Raw genomic sequence first — 20,414 nt, forward strand, 5'->3', positions numbered from 1 at the left:
GGTGGTAGTGATGTTCATGATAGTCCATCACTGAGCCAAACTTCAACTGATAATACTTCATTTTTCTCTACGGCAAGGAGCCTAAGTCCTAAGGTAAACAATGTCCATGAAGACAAATTCACCAATGTCTTAGTGATGGGAGGTCATATAATTTCAACCACCACTGCAGTTTTGGCTAGTAATTGCAAATCTGAGATATCTAGTAGAGCGAAATACCTATTATATTTTCTTATAGCATGCATCTTATATCTTTGTCAATCTACTGTCCCATTTTTATGCTTTATTTCTTTTTGGGTACAAGAGAGTTGTAGGGATTATGAGGGCAACTACAATTATTGCCACGGACTTCTACCTTGATACTACAACTAGGCTCCATATGTCAAACGACGTCGTTGTCTTGTAACTATTGGTGTTTTATTTGTAAGTGTACCAACGCTTTTTGGTTATGCTATAAAAACCGTTATCTGATATTTTTGTATCGTGTATAAAGACAAATAAAGACATTCTATAAAGAATTGAGAAAGGTTTATCAGAGTTTTAATATAATTATCGGTTTCCCATATTTCTTTTGTTGTTTACTGTAATTAGTGTTTCTCATAGTTATAAAAGCGATGTTTTTGCACCATCTTCTTCCTATAAAAATTCGTCTATGCTTTGTAGAGAAAATAAATAATGAGCATCCTAGTTAATAAGAGGAATGGACATAAATTGCTTGCCAGAAATTGTCTAAAACTTGAATGCTAGCTATGTGAAATTGTTAGAGTTTCGATTGGAAAGTTTTGGGGATTTAAGGAGTCTAAATTGTTGTTGGAAATTTTACCTTAAACTTGTATAGGTGTTGCTTTGCTTTCATTAATGTTGGTTGAGTACCACATGATTTATATGTTAAAGAAGAAATTGCGCTATAATCGTGCTATAATTGTGCTATAATAGTTTCTTTTATCTAAGTCAACGTAATTCTAATGATATTTTGAATTTTAAGTCAATTACACACGTAGTCATACTAGGGTTCTCTCATTCATCTTTGATTTAGTAGATTCATTGTTTTATGGTATGAAAATGACTAATTTTCGTAATCAAACTCCCAATGGTGGTAGTGCTCAGGTTGACGACCGGCAAACTCTCTCTGGTGGCAGTGATGTTCATGAAAATCTACCACCGAGCCAAACTTCAACTGATAATACTTCATTCTTCTCTGCAACAAGGAGCCTAACTCGCGTGGTAAACAATGTCCATGAAGACAAATACGCCAATGTCTTAGTGATGGGAGATCACATAATTTCAACCACCGCTACAGTTTTGGCGACTAATTGCAAATCTGAGATGTCTAGTAGAGCAAAATACCTGTTATATTTTCTTATATCTTTGTTAATCTACTGCCCCATTTCTATGCTTTATTTCCTTCTGGGTACAAGAGAGTTGTAGGGGTTATGAGGGCAACTACAATTGTTGCCATGGGGTTTAGTCTTGTTATTGCAACTGGGCTCCATATGCCAAATGAGGTGGTTGTCTGGTTGTTGTTGGTGTTTTAATTGTAAGTGCACCAGTGATTTTTGGTTATGCTATAAAAACTATTATCTGATATTTTTGTATCGTGTGTAGAGAAATATAAAGACATTCTCTGGAATTTGAGAAAGGTTTATAAGAGTTTTAATATAGTTATCGGTTTCCCATATTTCTTTTGCTATTTATTGTAATTAGTGTTTCTCATAGTTATAAAAGACATGTTTTTACACCATTTTCTTCCTATAAAAATTCGTCTATGTTTTGTAGAGAAAATAAATAATGAGCATCCTAGTTAATGAGAGGAATGGATATAAATTGCTTGCCAGAAATTGTCTAAAACTTGAATGCTAGCTATGTGAAATTGTTAGAGTTTCGACTGGAAAGTTTTGGGGATTTAAGGAGTATAAATTGTTGTTGGAAATTTTATTTTAAGCTTGTATAGGTGTTGTTTTGCTTTCATTAATGTTGGTTAAGTACCACATGATTTTAAACGTTAAATAAGAAATTGCGCTATAATCGCGCTATAATCGCGCTATAATCATGCTATAATTGTGTAATAATAGTTTATTTTATCTAAGTCAACCTAATTCTAATGATATTTTGAATTTTAAGTCAATTACACACGTAGTCACACAAGGGTTCTCTCATTCATCTTTCATTTAGTCGGTTTATTGTTTTATGGTATGAAAATAACTAATTTTCATATTCAAACTCCCAATGGTGGTAGTGCTCAGGTTGACGACCGGCAAACTCTCTCTGGTGGCAGTGATGTTCATGACAGTCCACCACTGAGCAAAACTTCAACTGATAATACTTCATTCTTCTCTGCAGAAAGGAGTCTAACTCATGTGGTAAACAATGTCCATGAAGAAAAATATGCCAATGTCTTAGTGATGGGAGGTCATATAATTTCAACCACCGCTGCAGTTTTGGCGACTAATTGCAAATCTGAGATGTCTAGTAGAGCGAAATACCTGTTATATTTTCTTATATCTTTGTTAGTCTACTATCCCATTTCTATGCTTTATTTCTTTCTGGGTACAAGAGAGTTGTAGGGGTTATGAGGTTAGTTACAATTGTTGCCATGGGCTTTAGCCTTGTTATTGCAACTGGGCTCCATATGTCAAGCGAGGTGGTTGTCTGGTCATTGTTGGTGTTTTAATTGTAAGTGCACCAGTGAGTTTTGGTTGTGCTATAAAAATTGTTATCTGACATTTTTATATCGTGTGTAAAAACATATAAAGACATTCTCTAGAATTTGAGAAAGGTTTATAGGAGTTTTAATATAGTTATCGATTTCCCATATTTCTTTTGATGTTTGATGTAATTAGTGTTTCTTATAGTTATAAAAGACATGTTTTTGCACCATTTTCTTCTTATAAAAATTTGTCTATGTTTTGTAGAGAGAATAAATAATGAGCATCCTAGTTAATGAGAGGAATGGACATAAATTGCTCGTCAGAAATTGCCTAGAACTTGAATGCTAGCTATGTGAAATTGTTAGAGTTTCGATTGGAAAGTTTTGGGGATTTAAGGAGTATAAATTGTTGTTGGAAATTTTACTTTAAGCTTGTATAGGTGTTATTTTGCTTTCATTAATGTTGGTTGAGTACCACATGATTTTATACGTTAAAGAAGAAATTGCGCTATAATCGTGCTATAATAGTTTATTATATCTAAGTCAACCTAATTCTAATGATATTTTTAATTTTAAGTCAATTACACACGTAGTCACAATAGGGTTCTCTCATTCATCTTTGCTTTAGTAGGTTCATTGTTTTATTGTATGAAAATGACTAATTTTCGTAATCAAACTCCCAATAGTGGTAGTGCTCAGGTTGATGACCGGCAAACTCTCTCTGGTGGTAGTGATGTTCATGATAGTCCACCATCGAGCCAAACTTCAACTGATAATACTTCATTCTTCCCTGCAACAAGGAGCCTAACTCGTGTGATAAACAATGTCCATGAAGACAAATACGCAAAGTCTTAGTGATGGAGGTCAAATAATTTCACCCATGATGCAGTTTGGCGAATAATTGCAAATCTGAGATGTCTAGTAGAGCAAAATAACATTATATTTCTTCTATCTTTGTTAGTCTACTGTCCCATTTAGGCTTTATTTCTTTCGGGTACAAGAGAGTTGTAGGGGTTATGAGGGCAACTACAATTGTTGCCATGGGCTTTAGCCTTTATTGCAACTGGGCTCTATGCCAAACGAGTGTTGTCTGGTCATTGTTGGTGTTTTAATTGTAAGTGCACCAGTGATTTTTGGTTATGCTAAAACTGTTAATGAATTTTGTTTGTGTGTAAGACATTAAAGACATTCTCTAGAATTTGGAAAGGTTTATAGGAGTTTTAATATAGTTCGGTTTCCAAATTCTTTTGTTGTTACTTTAATTAGTGTTTCTCATAGTTATAAAAGACATTTTTTTGCCCATCTTCTTCTATAAAAAAATGTATGTTTTGTAGAGAAAATAATATGAGCATCCTAGTTAATGAGAGGAATGGACATAAATTGCTTGCCAGAAATTGTCTAAAACTGAATGCTAGCTATGTGAAATATTTAGAGTTTCGATTGGAAAGTTTTGGGATTTAAGGAGTATAAATGTTGTTGGAAATTTTACTTAAGCTTGTATAGGTGTGTTTTGCTTTCATAATGGGTGAGTACCACATGATTTAACGTAATAAGAAATTGCGTATAATGCGCTTTAATCGTGCTATAATTGTGCAAAATAGTTTATTTTATCTAATCAACATAATTCTAATGATATTTTGAATTTTAAGTCAATTACACACGTAGTCACACTAGGGTTCTCTCATTTAGCTTTCATTTAGTGGTTCATGTTTTATGGTATGAAAATAACTTATTTTGTAATCAAACTCCCATGTGGTAGTGCTCAGGTTGACGACGGCAAACTCTTCTGGTGGCAGTGATGTTCATGATAGTCACCACCGAGCAAAACTTAACTAATAATACTTCATTCTTCTCTGTAGAAAGGAGCCTAACTCGCGTGGTAACAATGTCCATGAAGAAAAACCAATGTCTTAGTATGGGAGGTCATATAATTTCAACCACCGCTATAGTTTTGGCGACTAATGCAAATCTAGATGTCTAGTTGAGCGAAATACCTATTATTTTCTTTATCGTGCTCTTTATCTTATTTAGTCTACGTTCTTTTCTATGCTTATTTCTTTTTGGGTACAAGAGAGTTGTAGGGTTATGAGGCAACACAATTATGTACGGCTTCACCTTGTTACTGCAACTGGGCTCCATATGCCAAACGAGTGGTTGTCTTGTCACTGTTGGTTTTTAATTGTAAGTGCACTAGTGATTTTGGTTATGCTATAAAAACTATTATCGAATTTTTGTATCGGGTATGAAGACATATAAAATATTCTATAGAGAATTGAGGAAGGTTTATGGAGTTTTAAAATAGTTATCGGTTTCCATATTTCTTTGCTGTTTACTGTAATTAGTGTTTTTATAGTTTAAAGACATGTTTTTACCCATCCTTCCTATAAAAATTCGTCTATGTTTGTAGAGAAAATAAATAATGAGCATCCTAGTTAATGAGAGGAATGGACATAAATTGCTGCCAGAAATTGTCTAAACTTGAAGCTAGCTATGTGAAATTATTAGAGTTTCGATTGGAAAGTTTGGGGTTTAAGGAGTATAAATTGTTGTTGGAAATTTTACTTTAAGCTGTATAGTGTTGTTTTGCTTTCATTAATGTTGGTTGAGTACCACATGATTTTAAAAGTAAAGAAATTGCGCTATAATCGCTGTTATCGTGTATATGTGCAATAATAGTTATTATTTAATTCACATAATTCTAATGATATTTTGAATTTTAAGTCAATACACACGTAGTCACACTAGGGTTCTCTCATTTAGCTTCATTTAGTTGGTTCATTGTTTTATGGTATGAAAATAACTTATTTTCGTAATCAAACTCCCATGGGTAGTGCTCAGGTTGACGACCGGCAAACTCTTCTGGGGCAGTGATGTCATGATAGTCCACCACGAGCAAAACTTAAACTAATAATACTTCATTCTTCTCTGCAGAAAGGAGCCTAACTCCGTGGTAACAATGTCCATGAAGACAAATACACCAATGTCTTAGTGATGGGAGGTCATATAATTTCAACCACCGCTATGTTTTGGCGACTAATTGCAAATCTAAGTGTAGTTGAGCGAAATAATATTATATTTTCTTAATCGTGCTTTATATCTTTGTTAGTCTACGTTCTTTTCTATGCTTATTTCTTTTGGGTACAAGAGAGTTGTAGGGTTATGAGGCAACTACAATTTGTCACGGACTTCACCTTGTTACTGCAACTGGGCTCCATATGCCAAACGGGTTGGTGTCTTGTCACGTTGTTTTTAATGTAAGTACACAGTGATTTTGGTTATGTTATAAAAACTATTATCTGATTTTTTGTATCGGTGTATAAGACATATAAAAAATATTCTAAGAGAATTGAGGAAGGTTTATAGAGTTTTAAAATAGTTATGGTTTCCCATATTTCTTTTGCGTTTTACTGTAATTAGTGTTTCTCATAGTTATAAAAGACATGTTTTCACCATCTTCTTCTATAAAAATGTCTATGTTTTGTAGAGAAAATAAATAATGAGCATCCTAGTTAATGAGAGAGGACATAAATTGCTTGCCAGAAATTGTCTAAAACTTGAATGCTAGCTATGTGAAATTATTAAGTTTCGATTGGAAGTTTGGGGATTTAAGGAGTTAAATTGTTGTTGGAAATTTTACTTTAAGCTTGTATAGGTGTTGTTTTGCTTTCATATGTTGGTTGAGTACCACATGATTTTAAACGTTAAAAGAAATTGCGCTATAATCGCGCTTTATCGTGATAATGTGGCAATAATAGTTTATTTTATCTAAGTCAACATAATTCTAATGATATTTTGAATTTTAAGTCAATTACACACGTAGTCACACTAGGGTTATCATAGCTTTCATTTAGCGGTTCATTGTTTTATGGTATGAAAATAACTATTTTTGAATCAAACTCCCAATGTGGTAGTGCTCAGGTTGACGACGGCAAACTCTGTCTGGTGGCAGTGAGTGTCATGATAGTCCACCCCCGAGCAAAACTTAACTATAATACTTCATTCTTCTCTGCAGAAAGGAGCCTAACTCGCGGGTAACAATGTCCATGAAGACAAATACACAATGTCTTAGTGATGGGAGGTCATATAATTTCAACACCGCTATAGTTTTGGCGACTAATTGCAAATCTGAGATGTCTAGTTGAGCGAAATACATATATTTTTAATCGTGCATCTTATATTTGTTAGTCTACGTTCTTTTCTATGCTTTATTTCTTTTGGGTACAAGAGAGTTGTAGAGGTTATGAGAGCAACTACAATATTGTCACGACTTAACCTTGTTACTGCAACTGGGCTCCATATGCCAAACGAGTTGGTTGTCTTGTCACTGTTGGTTTAATTGTAAGTGCACCAGTGATTTTTGGTTATGCTATAAAGCTGTATATGATATTTTTGTTTCGTGTAAAGACATTAAAGACATTCTCTAGAATTTGGGAAAGGTTTATAGGGTATTTAATATAGTTATCGGTTTCCATAATTCTTTTGATGTTACTTAATTAGGTTTCTCATAGTTATAAAAGACATGTTTTGCTCCTTCTTCTTCATAAAAATGTCTATGTTTTGTAGAGAAAATAAAAATGAGCCCTAGTTAATGAGAGGAAGGACATAAATTGCTTGCCAGAAATTGTCAAAACTTGAATGCTAGCTATGTGAATGTTAGAGTTTCGATTGGAAGTTTTGGGGATTAAGGAGTTAAAGTTGTTGGAAATTTTACTTTAAGCTTGTATAGGGGTTGTTTGCTTTCATTATGTTGGTTGAGTACCACATGATTTTAACGTTAAATAAGAATTGCGCTATAATCGCGTTAATCGTGCTATAATTGTGCTTAATCGTGCTTAATTGTGCAATAATAGTTATTTTATCTAATCAACATATTCTAATGATATTTTGAATTTTAAGTCAATTACACACGTAGTCACATAGGGTTCTCTCATTTAGCTTTATTTAGTCGGTTCATTGTTTTATGGTATGAAAATAACTTATTTTCGTAATCAAACTCCCAATGTGTAGTGCTCAGGTTGACGACGGCAAACTCTGTCTGGTGGCAGTGATGTTCATGATAGTCCACCACCGAGCAAAACTTAAACTAAAATACTTCATTCTTCTCTGTAGAAAGGAGCCTAACTCGCGTGGTAACAATGTCCATGAAGACAAAACACCAATGTCTTAGTGATGGGAGGTCATATAATTTCAACCACTGCTTAGTTTTGGCGACTAATTGCAAATCTGAGATGTCTAGTTGAGCAAAATACTATTATATTTTCTTATATCGTGCATCTTAATCTTTTAGTCTACGTTCTTTTTCTATGCTTATTTCTTCCTGGGTACAAGAGAGTTGTAGAGGTTATAGGAGCAACTACAATTATTGTACCGGACTTCAACCTTGTTACTGCAACTGGGCTCCATATGCCAAACGAGTTGGTTGTCTTGTCACTGTTGGTATTTTAATTGTAAGTGCACCAGTGATTTTTGGTTATGCTATAAAAACTATTATCTGATATTTTTGTATCGGGTATGAAGACATATAAAAACATTCTATAGAGAATTGAGGAAGGTTTATAGATGTTTTAAAATAGTTATTGGTTTCCCATATTTCATTTGATGTTTGTTGTAATTAGTGTTTCTCATAGTTACAAAAGACATGCTTTTGCCCAATCTTCTTCCTATAAAAATCCGTTTATGTTGTGTAGAGAAAATAAATTTTGAGCATCCTAGTTAATGAGAGGAATGGACATAAATTGCTTGCCGAAAATTGTGTAAAAGAATGCTCACTGCCTGAAATTGTTAGAGTTTCGATTGGAAAATTTTGGGGATTTAAGGGGTATAAATTGTTGCTGGAAATTTTACTTCAAGCTTGTATAGGTGTTGTTTTGCTTTCATTAATGTTGGTTGAATAACACATAATTCTATACGTTAAAGAAGAAATCGTGTTATAATAGTTTATTTTATCTAAGTCAACGTAATTCTAATGATATTTTGAATTTTAAGTCAATTACACACGTAGTTACACTAGGGTTCTCTCATTCATCTTTGATTTGGTACGTTCACTGTTTTATGGTATGAAAATGACTAATTTTCGTAATGAAACTCCCCATGGTGCTAGTGCTCAGGTTGATGACTGGCAAACTCTCTCTGGTGGTAGTGATGTTCATGATAGTCTATCACCGAGCCAAACTTTAATTGATAATACTTCATTCTTCTCTATGGCAAGGAGCCTAACTCCTGGGGTAAACAATGTCCATGAAGACAAATACACCAATGTCTTAGTGATGGGAGGTCAAATAATTTCAACCACCACTGCAGTTTTGGCTATTAATTGCAAATCTGAGATGTGTTGTAGAGCGAAATACCTATTATATTTTCTTATATCGTGTCTACTGTCCCATTTCTATGCTTTATTTCTTTTTGGGTGCAAGAGAGTTGTAGGGATTATGAGGGCAACTACAATTGTTGCCACGGACTTCAACCTTGTTGCTACAACTGGACTCCATATGTCAAACGGGGTGGTTGTCTTGTAATTATTGGTGTTTTAATTGTAAGTGCACCAATGCTTTTTGGTTATGCTATAAAAACTGTTATCTGATATTTTTGTATCATGTATAAAGACATGTAAAGACATTCTATAGACAATTGAGAAAGGTTTATCGGAGTTTTAAAATAGTTATTGGTCTTCCATATTTCATTTGTTGTTTGCTGTAATTAGTGTTTCTCATAGTTACAAAAGACATGTTTTTGCACCATCTTTTTCCTATAAAAATCTGTATATTCTTTACAGAGAAAATAAATTATGAGCATCCTAGTCAATGAGAGGATTGGATATAAATTTCTTGTTGGAAATTGTGTAAAACTTTAATGTTGGCTGTGTGAAATTATTATAGTTTTGACTGGAAAGTTTGGAGGATTTAAGGGGTATAAATTGTTGCTAGAAATTTTACTTTAAGCTTGTATAGGTTCTGTTTTGCTTTCATTAATGTTGGCTGAATAACACATAATTTTATACGTTAAAGAAGAAATCGCGTTATAATTGTGTTATAATCGTGCTATAATATCTGTTAAAGATCCTTTCTACTATGTTTTCCAGATCTAGGTTCAACTGATGGGCATGAAATTTTTTCGTCAGATTCCTTTTTCTTCAGGTGTCGCTGTCTCCAACTTCACATAAGCAACTGTTAGAACCTAACTGCTAGCATGTCTAATTTTTCCAGATCTAAACTTAGTAATTGGCATGTCTACTTGCACTTTTAGAACCTAACTCCTGACTTCAGGTTTGGAGCTGTGTATTCCTTGTTGAAATTACAATACAGAGTTTGGGAGGTTCTAGTTGTTGCCATTGTTAATCAAGGTGCATTTTTTTGCTTCTCTGTATAGTTTCTTTAATGTTGTCTCATTGTTTTGGTTTTGGGCAAAGAGATATTGTGAAATGCATCAAGATTTTTCCTTGGTTTATTTAAGGAATTGTTATTTACTTTCTCTATGCAAAAAGCACTATGTAAGATCCCTACACTTAGATTAACATCGCAGGAATCACTATAGGGCTTAAAATTTTCCTTCTGCAACTTCATGTAAGTATATTTGACACTGTTTTTCTATATCTAACTCTTAACATATGATGATCCCAAATCATTTTCTTTCGCCTATCTTATTGCTTATTATGTACCTTACTCTTGGATTTGCATATGGAGTCCACCAAATGACAAGAGAAAAGCAAGTAATGACCTCTAGATATCCTGCTAAAGCAGAACAACCAGTCAATGTTTGTCTAAACAAAGTATGCAATTACCTCATATAACATAAAGTATCTCTTATTCAAGTCCTATTTTCTAAAAAAAGTATGCAGTCATTTAAGTTGATTTCTTCAAAATTAAAGCTGGACATATTATGAAAATTATATTAAAGGAAGGAAAACCGAGATCATTAAAAATAGATAGAAGCATAAGAAAATCATCAACTCCATGAATATCCCAAAATTTAAGCTGGACATGATGCTTAATGTCTACATTTCAGCTAATATTTTTACCCCTAAACAGTAGGTAATAGTGCTATAAACTCGATACCCCAAGAACGATTGAGCTAAAACCATATATCTTAATTGTCCAATTAGACATATGCTGTACAATTATTAGTGCTCGCGAACAATTCTAGTTTTAGTTCTGTTGGATTGTTGATGATAACTGATGGAATCATATCTGATTTGTAAATGTTTTTCATTAAAAAGAAATTTATAGAATGCAGTTGTTTATTACCTGTTCAATGTAACCATTTAACTGTCTCTTGAAAACTCTTAAATCTGGAAACCAAACTTCTTCTTCAAACTCTTATTGTTTCTCAAGCTGAATCTTCTTCTTCTTCTTCTTTATACTGATCAACAATTTGAGAGATTAAATATTACTCAATCCATAGCTCAAACAATGCATATTTGTTAGTTGCTTCAAACCAAAAAAATGAAGCTCTTCGCATTAGTGAGGTAAGTGAAATTTTTAGACTTTGATGACAAGCCCTTTCTTAACTGGTGTTTGATTAAACTTGTATACATCTAATAGAGATATTAATCAAATAATTCACACAAAAGGGGATGAAATAAGAAACCTGGAAACTGGCAATTAATTATTACATTATTAAGAAGCAGAGTATATGACAGAAGAAAGAATAAATCCTGTTGTCTTTCCAAGAATAGAATTTGAGTAACTGGTGAAGAACAAGAAGCTTAATTGTATAATCGTTGACAAACAGTCTGCATGTTTCATCTGGATTCTGGGTTGGCATCTAAGCAAGAAAAACCAACCTCCACAGTGGATATGAGATTGCAAGTCGTTGATCCAACATGTCACTGAGAGCTAAATTCACATTGAAAGACAATGATGACAACGTATCCTTATAGATGTAAAGTATGAGATTACAATCCCTTCAATCATGCACTTGATTATGCTTGTAAACATATATATATATATATATAAAGAACTTAACAAAACCTCTAAGATTCAAGGTTTTGGATTCAAAATTCTATTCTATCTTCTCTATTTCTTTTAAAAATGTACCTATCTAACACTAATTGTTGTAACAAGCTAAATCTTACTGTGTATTTAGCTTGAGGAAGAATTAAAGAAGAAGGAAATGCAGGCTTTTAAGTTTCAAATATCAGTTAAGGCTAAGTAACAGAAGTTTGTTAAACCCACTATTACAGTTCTAATTTCACAAACAATATCTCTGCTTTCTGGAAGTAGTATAGGCATCTCCAAAAAAAAAAAAAAAAAAAAAGATGAAGAGTGCTTGAACTACATTTCCGATATTTTAACATACCTACAACCCGCTGTTTCCTATCCACATTTTACAAACTTCAGGAGTTGAATGATTCAATATATCAGTTTTTCAACTGATGAATCACTCTACTTGCTGTGAACCAATGTTGGTTTTTTGTTTAATGATTTTCAAAAGCCATTAATAAACTAAATGAATAGTCCCTTCACTCAAGATTGACCACTAACCACAAGGGTTTATTTGCAAAGAAAGCCTTTAAGTTAAACACAATCGGCTCCTCCAATGCATCAAAGCATTCTGGAGTAGCAACTGCGCAATGGGGAGATAACACAACATTATCCACTGAAATAGCTCTTTGGGCACATGAGGTTCATTTTCAAACACATAAAGCCCAACACCACCAATCTCACCACGCACCAAAAGCTTCACCATTTCCTTTTCATCAATGAGCGCCCTATGTCAAAAATTAATTGCCACTCCAATATAATCCATGTCCATTTAAGAGGATAGATGGCAAGAAGTCTCTTGAAGAAACTGGATAAGTTAAACATACATGATTTACCCACTCATTTCTTGTCTTCACTTAAGAAATTTGTAATTCGTAAGTGTCAGTAGCTGATACACTTGCATTGAAATGTTTTTACTTTATCAACTGTTTTGCATATTTTCTTGGTTGTCTTTTCATAAATATTTTCTCTCTTTTGCAGGTGATTTCGCTAATAACACCAACCTGGATAGACATTTGAAGAATATCTAAAGAGTGTCAAGGCCACAAACCACTAGATTATTGCTTCACAAACTTGGGGGCTCCATTCAGTCACCATGGCTCCGTACGTGAACTTATTGTCATCATATGAGGAATGTGGAGCCTTATAAATTGCAGTGGCGAGGCAGCGATGTATGTAGTGGAATCAAGACAGCTTCTTCATCTAGGGAAAACTAATTCGTTAAGAAAATTGGTGAAGAGTGAGTGTTGTTGTAAAGTCTAGTTAAATAGTAAGAGCCAAGACAATAGAAGAAAGTTTCATCTTTTGGGATTTTTGTGCGTAAAGTGGGAGAGATTTAAAAGAAATTTAAAGGAGTAAGAAACCGATGAATCATCTGATTCTGGAGAATCATCTCATTATTCAAGGTTCATCATTTTCTTAATTTCACCTCTACTATTATCTACTTTTTTTTTTTTTTTTTTATCTAATACAATATTTTTTGATTGATTTTATCTAAGACAATATAAACTCACTGTCACAGATATATATGATTGATTTTATATGTTTTCAATAAATTGATTGTAATCTCTGTACCATTCTGATATTTGGCACTATTGTGTGTGATAGGTAATTGAAGAAAAGAAAAAACTTTGAACTTGGACAAAATTCTAATTTCTAGAGTTCTTAATACAAGAAAATTCTTCATGTTCTATCTTCATTTTTTAATTTCTAAGAGGATCTTTGAATAAAAAATTAGATAATATTATTGCTTAGTTTGTGTGAGTTTTGAGATTAGATGCAGATTAGACAATTTTGGCTTATATTTTTATGCTTCTACAATTCAGGGCAAGAACATTTAGAGGCAAGTGTCAAAAAGATTCTCAGATTGGAGGTTCTTAAGGTACTTGTATGTTTCGTGTCAATCTCATTTCTGGTTGAATTTAACACTCAATATTTGAAATTCAGTTTAGTATTTTTATTAGTTTTTTTCTCTAGCAAGAAGCAAGTGAACAGTTGCTCTAGTTTCAAAAGTACAGCATGGCATTTTGATAGCATAATACTTCCATTGAAAGTGGTTCCTCTGTTCCAAAATTTTACTACTTTGTCATCTCATAGATTTTCTCAACTCTTGTGGTTCAAAGGTAACCAAAAGTAAGCAATATCTGCAATTTCTGATAAAACCATCTACTAAAGATCCTTGCTACTATGTTTTCCAAATCTGGGTTCTACTACTGCATAGGCATGAAATTTTTCCTTCAGATTCATTTTCCTTTAGGTGCCACTGTCTTCAACTTCAAGTAAGCAGTTATTAGAATCTAACTCTTGGCATGTCTAACTTTTCCAAATCTAAACTTTAATAACTGGCATGTCTACTTGCACTTTTAGAACCTAATTCCTGGCTTCAGGTTTTGAAGCTTTGGATTCCTTGCTGAAATTACAATATATAATTTAGAGCTTCTAGTTGTTGCAACTGCTAATCATAGTGCATTTTTCTACCTCTGCATAGTTTCTTTATTATTGTCTTATTGTTTTTGTTTTGGGCAAAGAGATGTGAAATGCATCTGGATTTTTTATAGCTTATTGAAGGAATCATTGTTTACTTTCTCTGTGCAAACAACTCTATGCAGGATCCCTACACTTAGATTAACATTGCAGGAATCATTGGAGGGCTTAAAATTTTCCTTCCCCAACTTTGTGTAAGCATATTCGACACTGTTTTTATACATCTAAACTTTTAACAAGATCACAAATCACTTCTATTTCACACATCTAATTGCAAATTTTGTATCTTACTCTTGGATTTGCATATGGAGTCCACCAAAAGATGAGAAAAAACCAAGTAATAGACCTTTATATATCTTGCTAAAGCAGAACAACTAGTCCATGTTCGTCTAATGCAAGCACTTAAGCTATTCTTGCTTGATCCTCTTACGTAGTCTTATTCTTACATTTTCCCACCATAATTTCCCTTTTTATTCTAGGAAAGCATGTCTTCTTAATTTGTATTTGTTAATATTCAAGGTGAATCCTAAGAATGTCTAGATGAAATCAACACAACTTCAAGGGAGTGATGTTGTCACCTTGGATGAAAGACTCGAATAAAATGTCCAGCATATGTCATTTCTGCAGTAGCTTGTGATCAATCAGTTTCTATTGGTACGACATTTCCAACTTGGATAAGAAATTATTGTACATTTTGAGATCTTTGAAACAATGACAAGTTCATGTCTTTTCTACAGGGTCAGAGAGTTAAAATCTCATCTCATGAACTTTGGAGATTAGTGGTGTTCTGCTTATATATTTTGCCAGAGAAGGCTTGTTGGATCTGATTTGTTCAAGGCCTTACTTATTTGTTGTTGGTTTGCCTAGTTGCAGCAAAAATAATGATATTTGTCCCTTGTCAATCAACAACTTATACAAAGAAAAAAAAAGGGAAGACAGGGTAAGAAGTCTCCTGAAGCAAATGGATAAGATTGAAAAACTTTACATCACTTCAGAAACTTGTAAGTTGTAGTACTCTTGTATCAATTGTTTCATGTAGTTTTACAATGGTGTCAATTTCATATTTTATTTTTCTTTGTTTTGCAAGTTATCTAGTTGTAGGGTTGGAAAATTAAGTTCACTAACACCAACATGGCTAGAGATTTGGAGAAAATCTGAAGATGGTTAAAGCCATAAACCACTAGATCATTACTTCACAAACTTGGGCCTCATCGTATCACCATGGTTCCATGAACTTATTGAGATGATAAGAGGAATATGAAGCCTAAAGAATTGTAGTGGCAGGGTAGCAGTGTAAGCAAAGGAATTGAGATTGTGTCTTCCTCTAAAGCAAATCAATGTTTTCACCACCGCTAGCTTCTTTGATTATATAAAGGCTGGTGAGTGATGTTACAATATTGTATGGGTGAAGAGAGAGTATTGTGAGTTATGAGGACTTCACTTTTTGGGATTTGAGTGCATAAAGTGGTGGTGTTAAAGAAAGTATGAGATTGGTGTAGGAGGGTTTTGGGTTCGAGTTTGTGTTTAACGTGAGTGTATTAGATTTGTACTGTTATTCTCCAATTCAGTCATTTGACTCATATCCCGTGGATGTAGGTATGATTTTGCCGAACCACATAAATTTGGTGTTCTTGTGTGTAAGATTGTCTTATTACCCTCTTTGTATTGCATATATCATATCTTTTATTCAAGTCCTATTTTTTAAATCAAGCTGATTTCATGGAGGTTGAAGCTGAACTTTTGTGATAATTATATTATAGGAAAAAGAATGACAAATAAAACAAACCTCCTATGTCACCACCATATACAAAAGCCATCAAACCACCATCTTAATCTAGCGTAGCCGCCACTTCATGGCTTAGATCCAGTAGTGAAGTCAAGGCCTTACTTTAAAAAAAAAAAAAAAAAAAAAAAAATGTCAAGGCCTTGCGTGGCAATGAGAAACCGCAAGCCACATATTGGACTTTCCCTTCATTGATATTTTTACAAATAAAAATGAGGACGTATTTATGTATTTTAGTTTCTATTTAACTTGAATGAGAATAAATAAAGTATTTGCTTGAGGAACTTCATAATTCCGAAGCGTGAAACATGAGCTTTGTATTCCTAATCGAATAAAACATTCTCTCTTGATATGTCTTTATGGACAAATATTAGTGGAGAGCACACAATCATGGTGAATGTAAGACAAGGCATGCAATACTTCTCACCACTTCTTTTGCTTCTCCTTCATTAGAATAAATCTAAGTTATCTTGAGCTGATTGAGAGATTTTTAGAGTAGTTTCGATGCTTTAAGCAAATCCTACGTCCACTGTTATTTTATTATTCTCTGACTATTTTTCTAATATCGCCTGTAAGGCATACAAAGATGGAATAATATTTTGTTTGCAGAGAAAAATTATAGTTGAAGCTCGAATATATGCCCAACTCACATATATTTAGCCTCCTCTTCCATGAAAAGAGCAGCCCATTCATACCCTTGAGCTCAATATAACGAGTGTTTTTGCAAGTTGTTTTGACACGTGAAAAGCTCTCATTCATCCTGATCCTTTATTTTGATAAAGTTGGGACATGTGTTATATAATATCTTTTTGAGGCAATTTGNTTAGTGGAGAGCACACAATCATGGTGAATGTAAGACAAGGCATGCAATACTTCTCACCACTTCTTTTGCTTCTCCTTCATTAGAATAAATCTAAGTTATCTTGAGCTGATTGAGAGATTTTTAGAGTAGTTTAGATGCTTTAAGCAAATCCTACGTCCACTGTTATTTTATTATTCTCTGACTATTTTTCTAATATCGCCTGTAAGGCATACAAAGATGGAATAATATTTTGTTTGCAGAGAAAAATTATAGTTGAAGCTCGAATATATGCCCAACTCACATATATTTAGCCTCCTCTTCCATGAAAAGAGCAGCCCATTCATACCCTTGAGCTCAATATAACGAGTGTTTTTGCAAGTTGTTTTGACACGTGAAAAGCTCTCATTCATCCTGATCCTTTATTTTGATAAAGTTGGGACATGTGTTATATAATATCTTTTTGAGGCAATTTGAGTTTTGACAGCTAATACCATTGTCTTTGATTGCTTGCTAAACTTTGATTGATGAGACTAGCAACTCATTCTGACTGGTGGTGCTAATGTCAGTATAATTTTATCCATAACAAAAATAAACCATCTTAGGTTATATGAAAAAACAAAACCAGGGTTAAAAAGATAATTGCAATACAAGTAACATTAAAAAAATTAAAAAAAAAAAAAAAAAAAACTGAAGAAATTTAAAGTTAAGAAAAAATAATTAAAAAAAAAAACTAATCCCATCTTATCTTCTTCTCAAACAAATCTAATGGATTTCATTTACTTATTATTTAAGTAGAATCAAGAATAAATGCAGTATTTACACTGTTTATTGGCGTGTAGTAACAAAACTTGACTAACAACAGGAACCTTAAGTTTTTCTATATTTTCCACAAACATTTTATTGAAAAGGTGAATTTTATACTCATGTGAAAGTCGTTGTCTTGTATTGCACTAACATATGTTGAGAAAATTATCCTCCTAAATGAGCGGTTGTGCTTAAATTAATTATACAATAGTGCAACAGGGATGACTTTTTTAACATTTAATTGTGATAGTAACTCCCAATATGCCATGAAATGTTGACAAAACTGATTTTAAACCAAACATAATCTCAATATAATTTTGTTTGAAATTTCTGAACAAGAGAACTATGTTAAAATTGAATATAATGTTAGCCCCTTCCTATTAGCATAATCTTTTAGATGAAATGACAGCTTTAACAATAGTATCAAAGCTAAAGGTTCACATTTTAACTAAAAAAATCAAATTTCATATAAAACGGTCTATTGGACTTAAATATAATGTTGAGCTCCTGCCTATTAACTTATTTTGTTCTGAAGTGTAATGTTTCACAAATATGTTTCCTTTAGAACCTACTTGAAAATTAACTAAAAACTACTAAAGATCTCTCATAAGAAGTCAATTTATTTCATTCATTTTATAACATCATAAAAACACTCAGAATGAGAAGATTTAGACTTCTCTTTACAATATTGCAAGGCCAGGCGTCAAAACAAGCCCAATGAATAGGCAAACGCCACATGCTCAAGCAAAATATCCCTACTAATTAAACCGTAATTATATATAGCCACAACACAGGACAGTGGCCTAATATTTTTGGGCCTTCTAGGACTCTATTCTACAACATTTTTGTAAAAGCTAGCAATAGCTATAGTAAATTATAACATAAAAACTGCATGAAATTTTCACTGGAGCAAGCAACTGTTAGGTTGAACAACGCCAGAAACTGATCCATCGGCATGGCTACATGATGCTTTAGCTGGTTGATTGTTGTATGTGAGCTTCACATCCTCCAAGCTTATCCCAGAGCATGGATACCGTGAACTGCAATCAAACTTTACGGCAACTTCAGATGTATAAGTTTCTGAATATCTTGGTATTTCACATCACTAATTTAACCCCGGAAGCCTGTTATATAGATGAATACACAAAAGATTAGGTTACTTATATTAAATATTTTTACACAATTTTGAAAAAAATGATCTAGACACCAATATAACTAAACAAATAAGAACGAGAGACATTTGCATTTGAGATGATTGACATATGTATATGAATTTCACGAAAGTCATCATAACTTGTAATATCGTACCTGACCAGGGCAATTTTTTTTGTTAGGGCAGTAATTTTGATCAACGACAATAGGATTTTGGACATTGTTCATGATGGCATGTTGAAAAAGAATGTTTCTTGCAAAACCACTGCATAGGTCTACCCAAGACTTGATCCTCACTCCATTTTGAGTACCCGTAAAGTCACAGTTTTTACTGTCACATTCTGCACTCCAGCCTCCTCTTTATCCTTGCCAGACTACCAATGCTACACAATCACGAGATTACAATTTTAGCTATAAGTATAAAAACAAAAATAAATAATTAGATTATACTCTTATAAAATTTGCCTGATGCCATGGCCAGGCCACACAACATTTCAATCCATAAATTAGTAGCACCAGGGCCATTGATACACAATCATCACCGGTCCCAATCCTGGAGTTCATGATTGTGACATCGCTAAAAGATTGAACATGAATTCCATCGGTGTTAGGGCTGATGCCGGAGGCTGAAACCTTACCCCTTGCGCTTTCACGTTGTTGCAGCCATTGATAACAATGTGAAACTTCTGGCTATTTAAAGATGTTAATCCATTTAGACAATATTTTTCGAGTTGCTAACTCTCAGTGTCTGCACATAAACAAAGAAAATTACACAAGCGCTCGTTAATTATAAAAATATTCTACAAATATTGATTATCTAAATAATCTTTCGACTTACCGTGGCACCACTGGGGCCCTCTTGCCTAGCTTCTTGCAAGTCCACACAGCACCTTGACCATCAAGAGTGCCACCATTAATAGAAACTCCATTAACATGTTCAAACATAAGCCAATTTCCATCATCTCCGATAACGTTATAATCGATGGAGCCACAAGAGTGCCATCAAGACGTATAACAAGTCGTGTTGTTATTGCATTGGCCTTTAAACTCAACTTTGCCTAGCAAGAACCTCCCTGGTGGCACTAAACGGTGGCGGCCTCGGTCGAGCCACGGCTTTACTCCATGCATGAAGAAATGCTTTTGAAGAATCAGTTTTGCCATCGGATTCGCTCCTAAACTGACCACTCGTAAGTCACAGGAATTGCCAAGATGAATTAAGAGAAGGATAAGAAAAGGCTAAAAGAACAAATGAACTCATCGGTTTTGCCATTTCTTCTCTTGGAGACAAATGAGAGGGGTGTAATTGAAAATTTTGAGAGTTGAAGGTGTAAATTGTGGGTTGAAATGGTTGAATTTAAGCGTATTTATAGTTTTTGAATGGAAGTAGAGAAAAAACAGAGCATCATTTTAAAGCATCAGCGCCGAAGTTTTGCATTAACTATTTAAGAAACGACTTGACTTGGATTATTTTGGTTTCATGAGGTGTGAGAATAATTTCAAAGGTGGTTATAAATTAAGCCGCCATGACATCAGTTTATGTTCTTCTGTTTGCTTTACAATAAAGTCCAATCCTCGATTTCGCCAATCTTTCCATTTCTAACGATATTGTCCTTAACTTCTGTTTTTCTTGAATTTTCAAGCACCATTTTTACTATGTTTTACATAAGAGAATGAATGTTTTACGTAGGTTTGGGCTCTTGTCATCCAACCAACAAGACTTGTTAACTTGCTAAGTGGAGTGATAACCTTCCACTCTTGCTGGAGTGG

The 20,414-nt window shown here is 33.6% G+C and overlaps 1 pseudogene; it reads right to left on the reverse strand.

The window, feature by feature from the left end:
* Nucleotides 1–18,396: 18,396 nt before the first annotated feature.
* On the reverse strand, nucleotides 18,397–19,808 carry LOC116131158 (annotated as a pseudogene).
* Between the last annotated feature and the right edge of the window lie 606 nt (nucleotides 19,809–20,414).

This window comes from Pistacia vera, unplaced genomic scaffold, assembly GCF_008641045.1.
Source record: "Pistacia vera cultivar Batoury unplaced genomic scaffold, PisVer_v2 Contig23, whole genome shotgun sequence".
Lineage (NCBI taxonomy): Eukaryota > Viridiplantae > Streptophyta > Magnoliopsida > Sapindales > Anacardiaceae > Pistacia > Pistacia vera.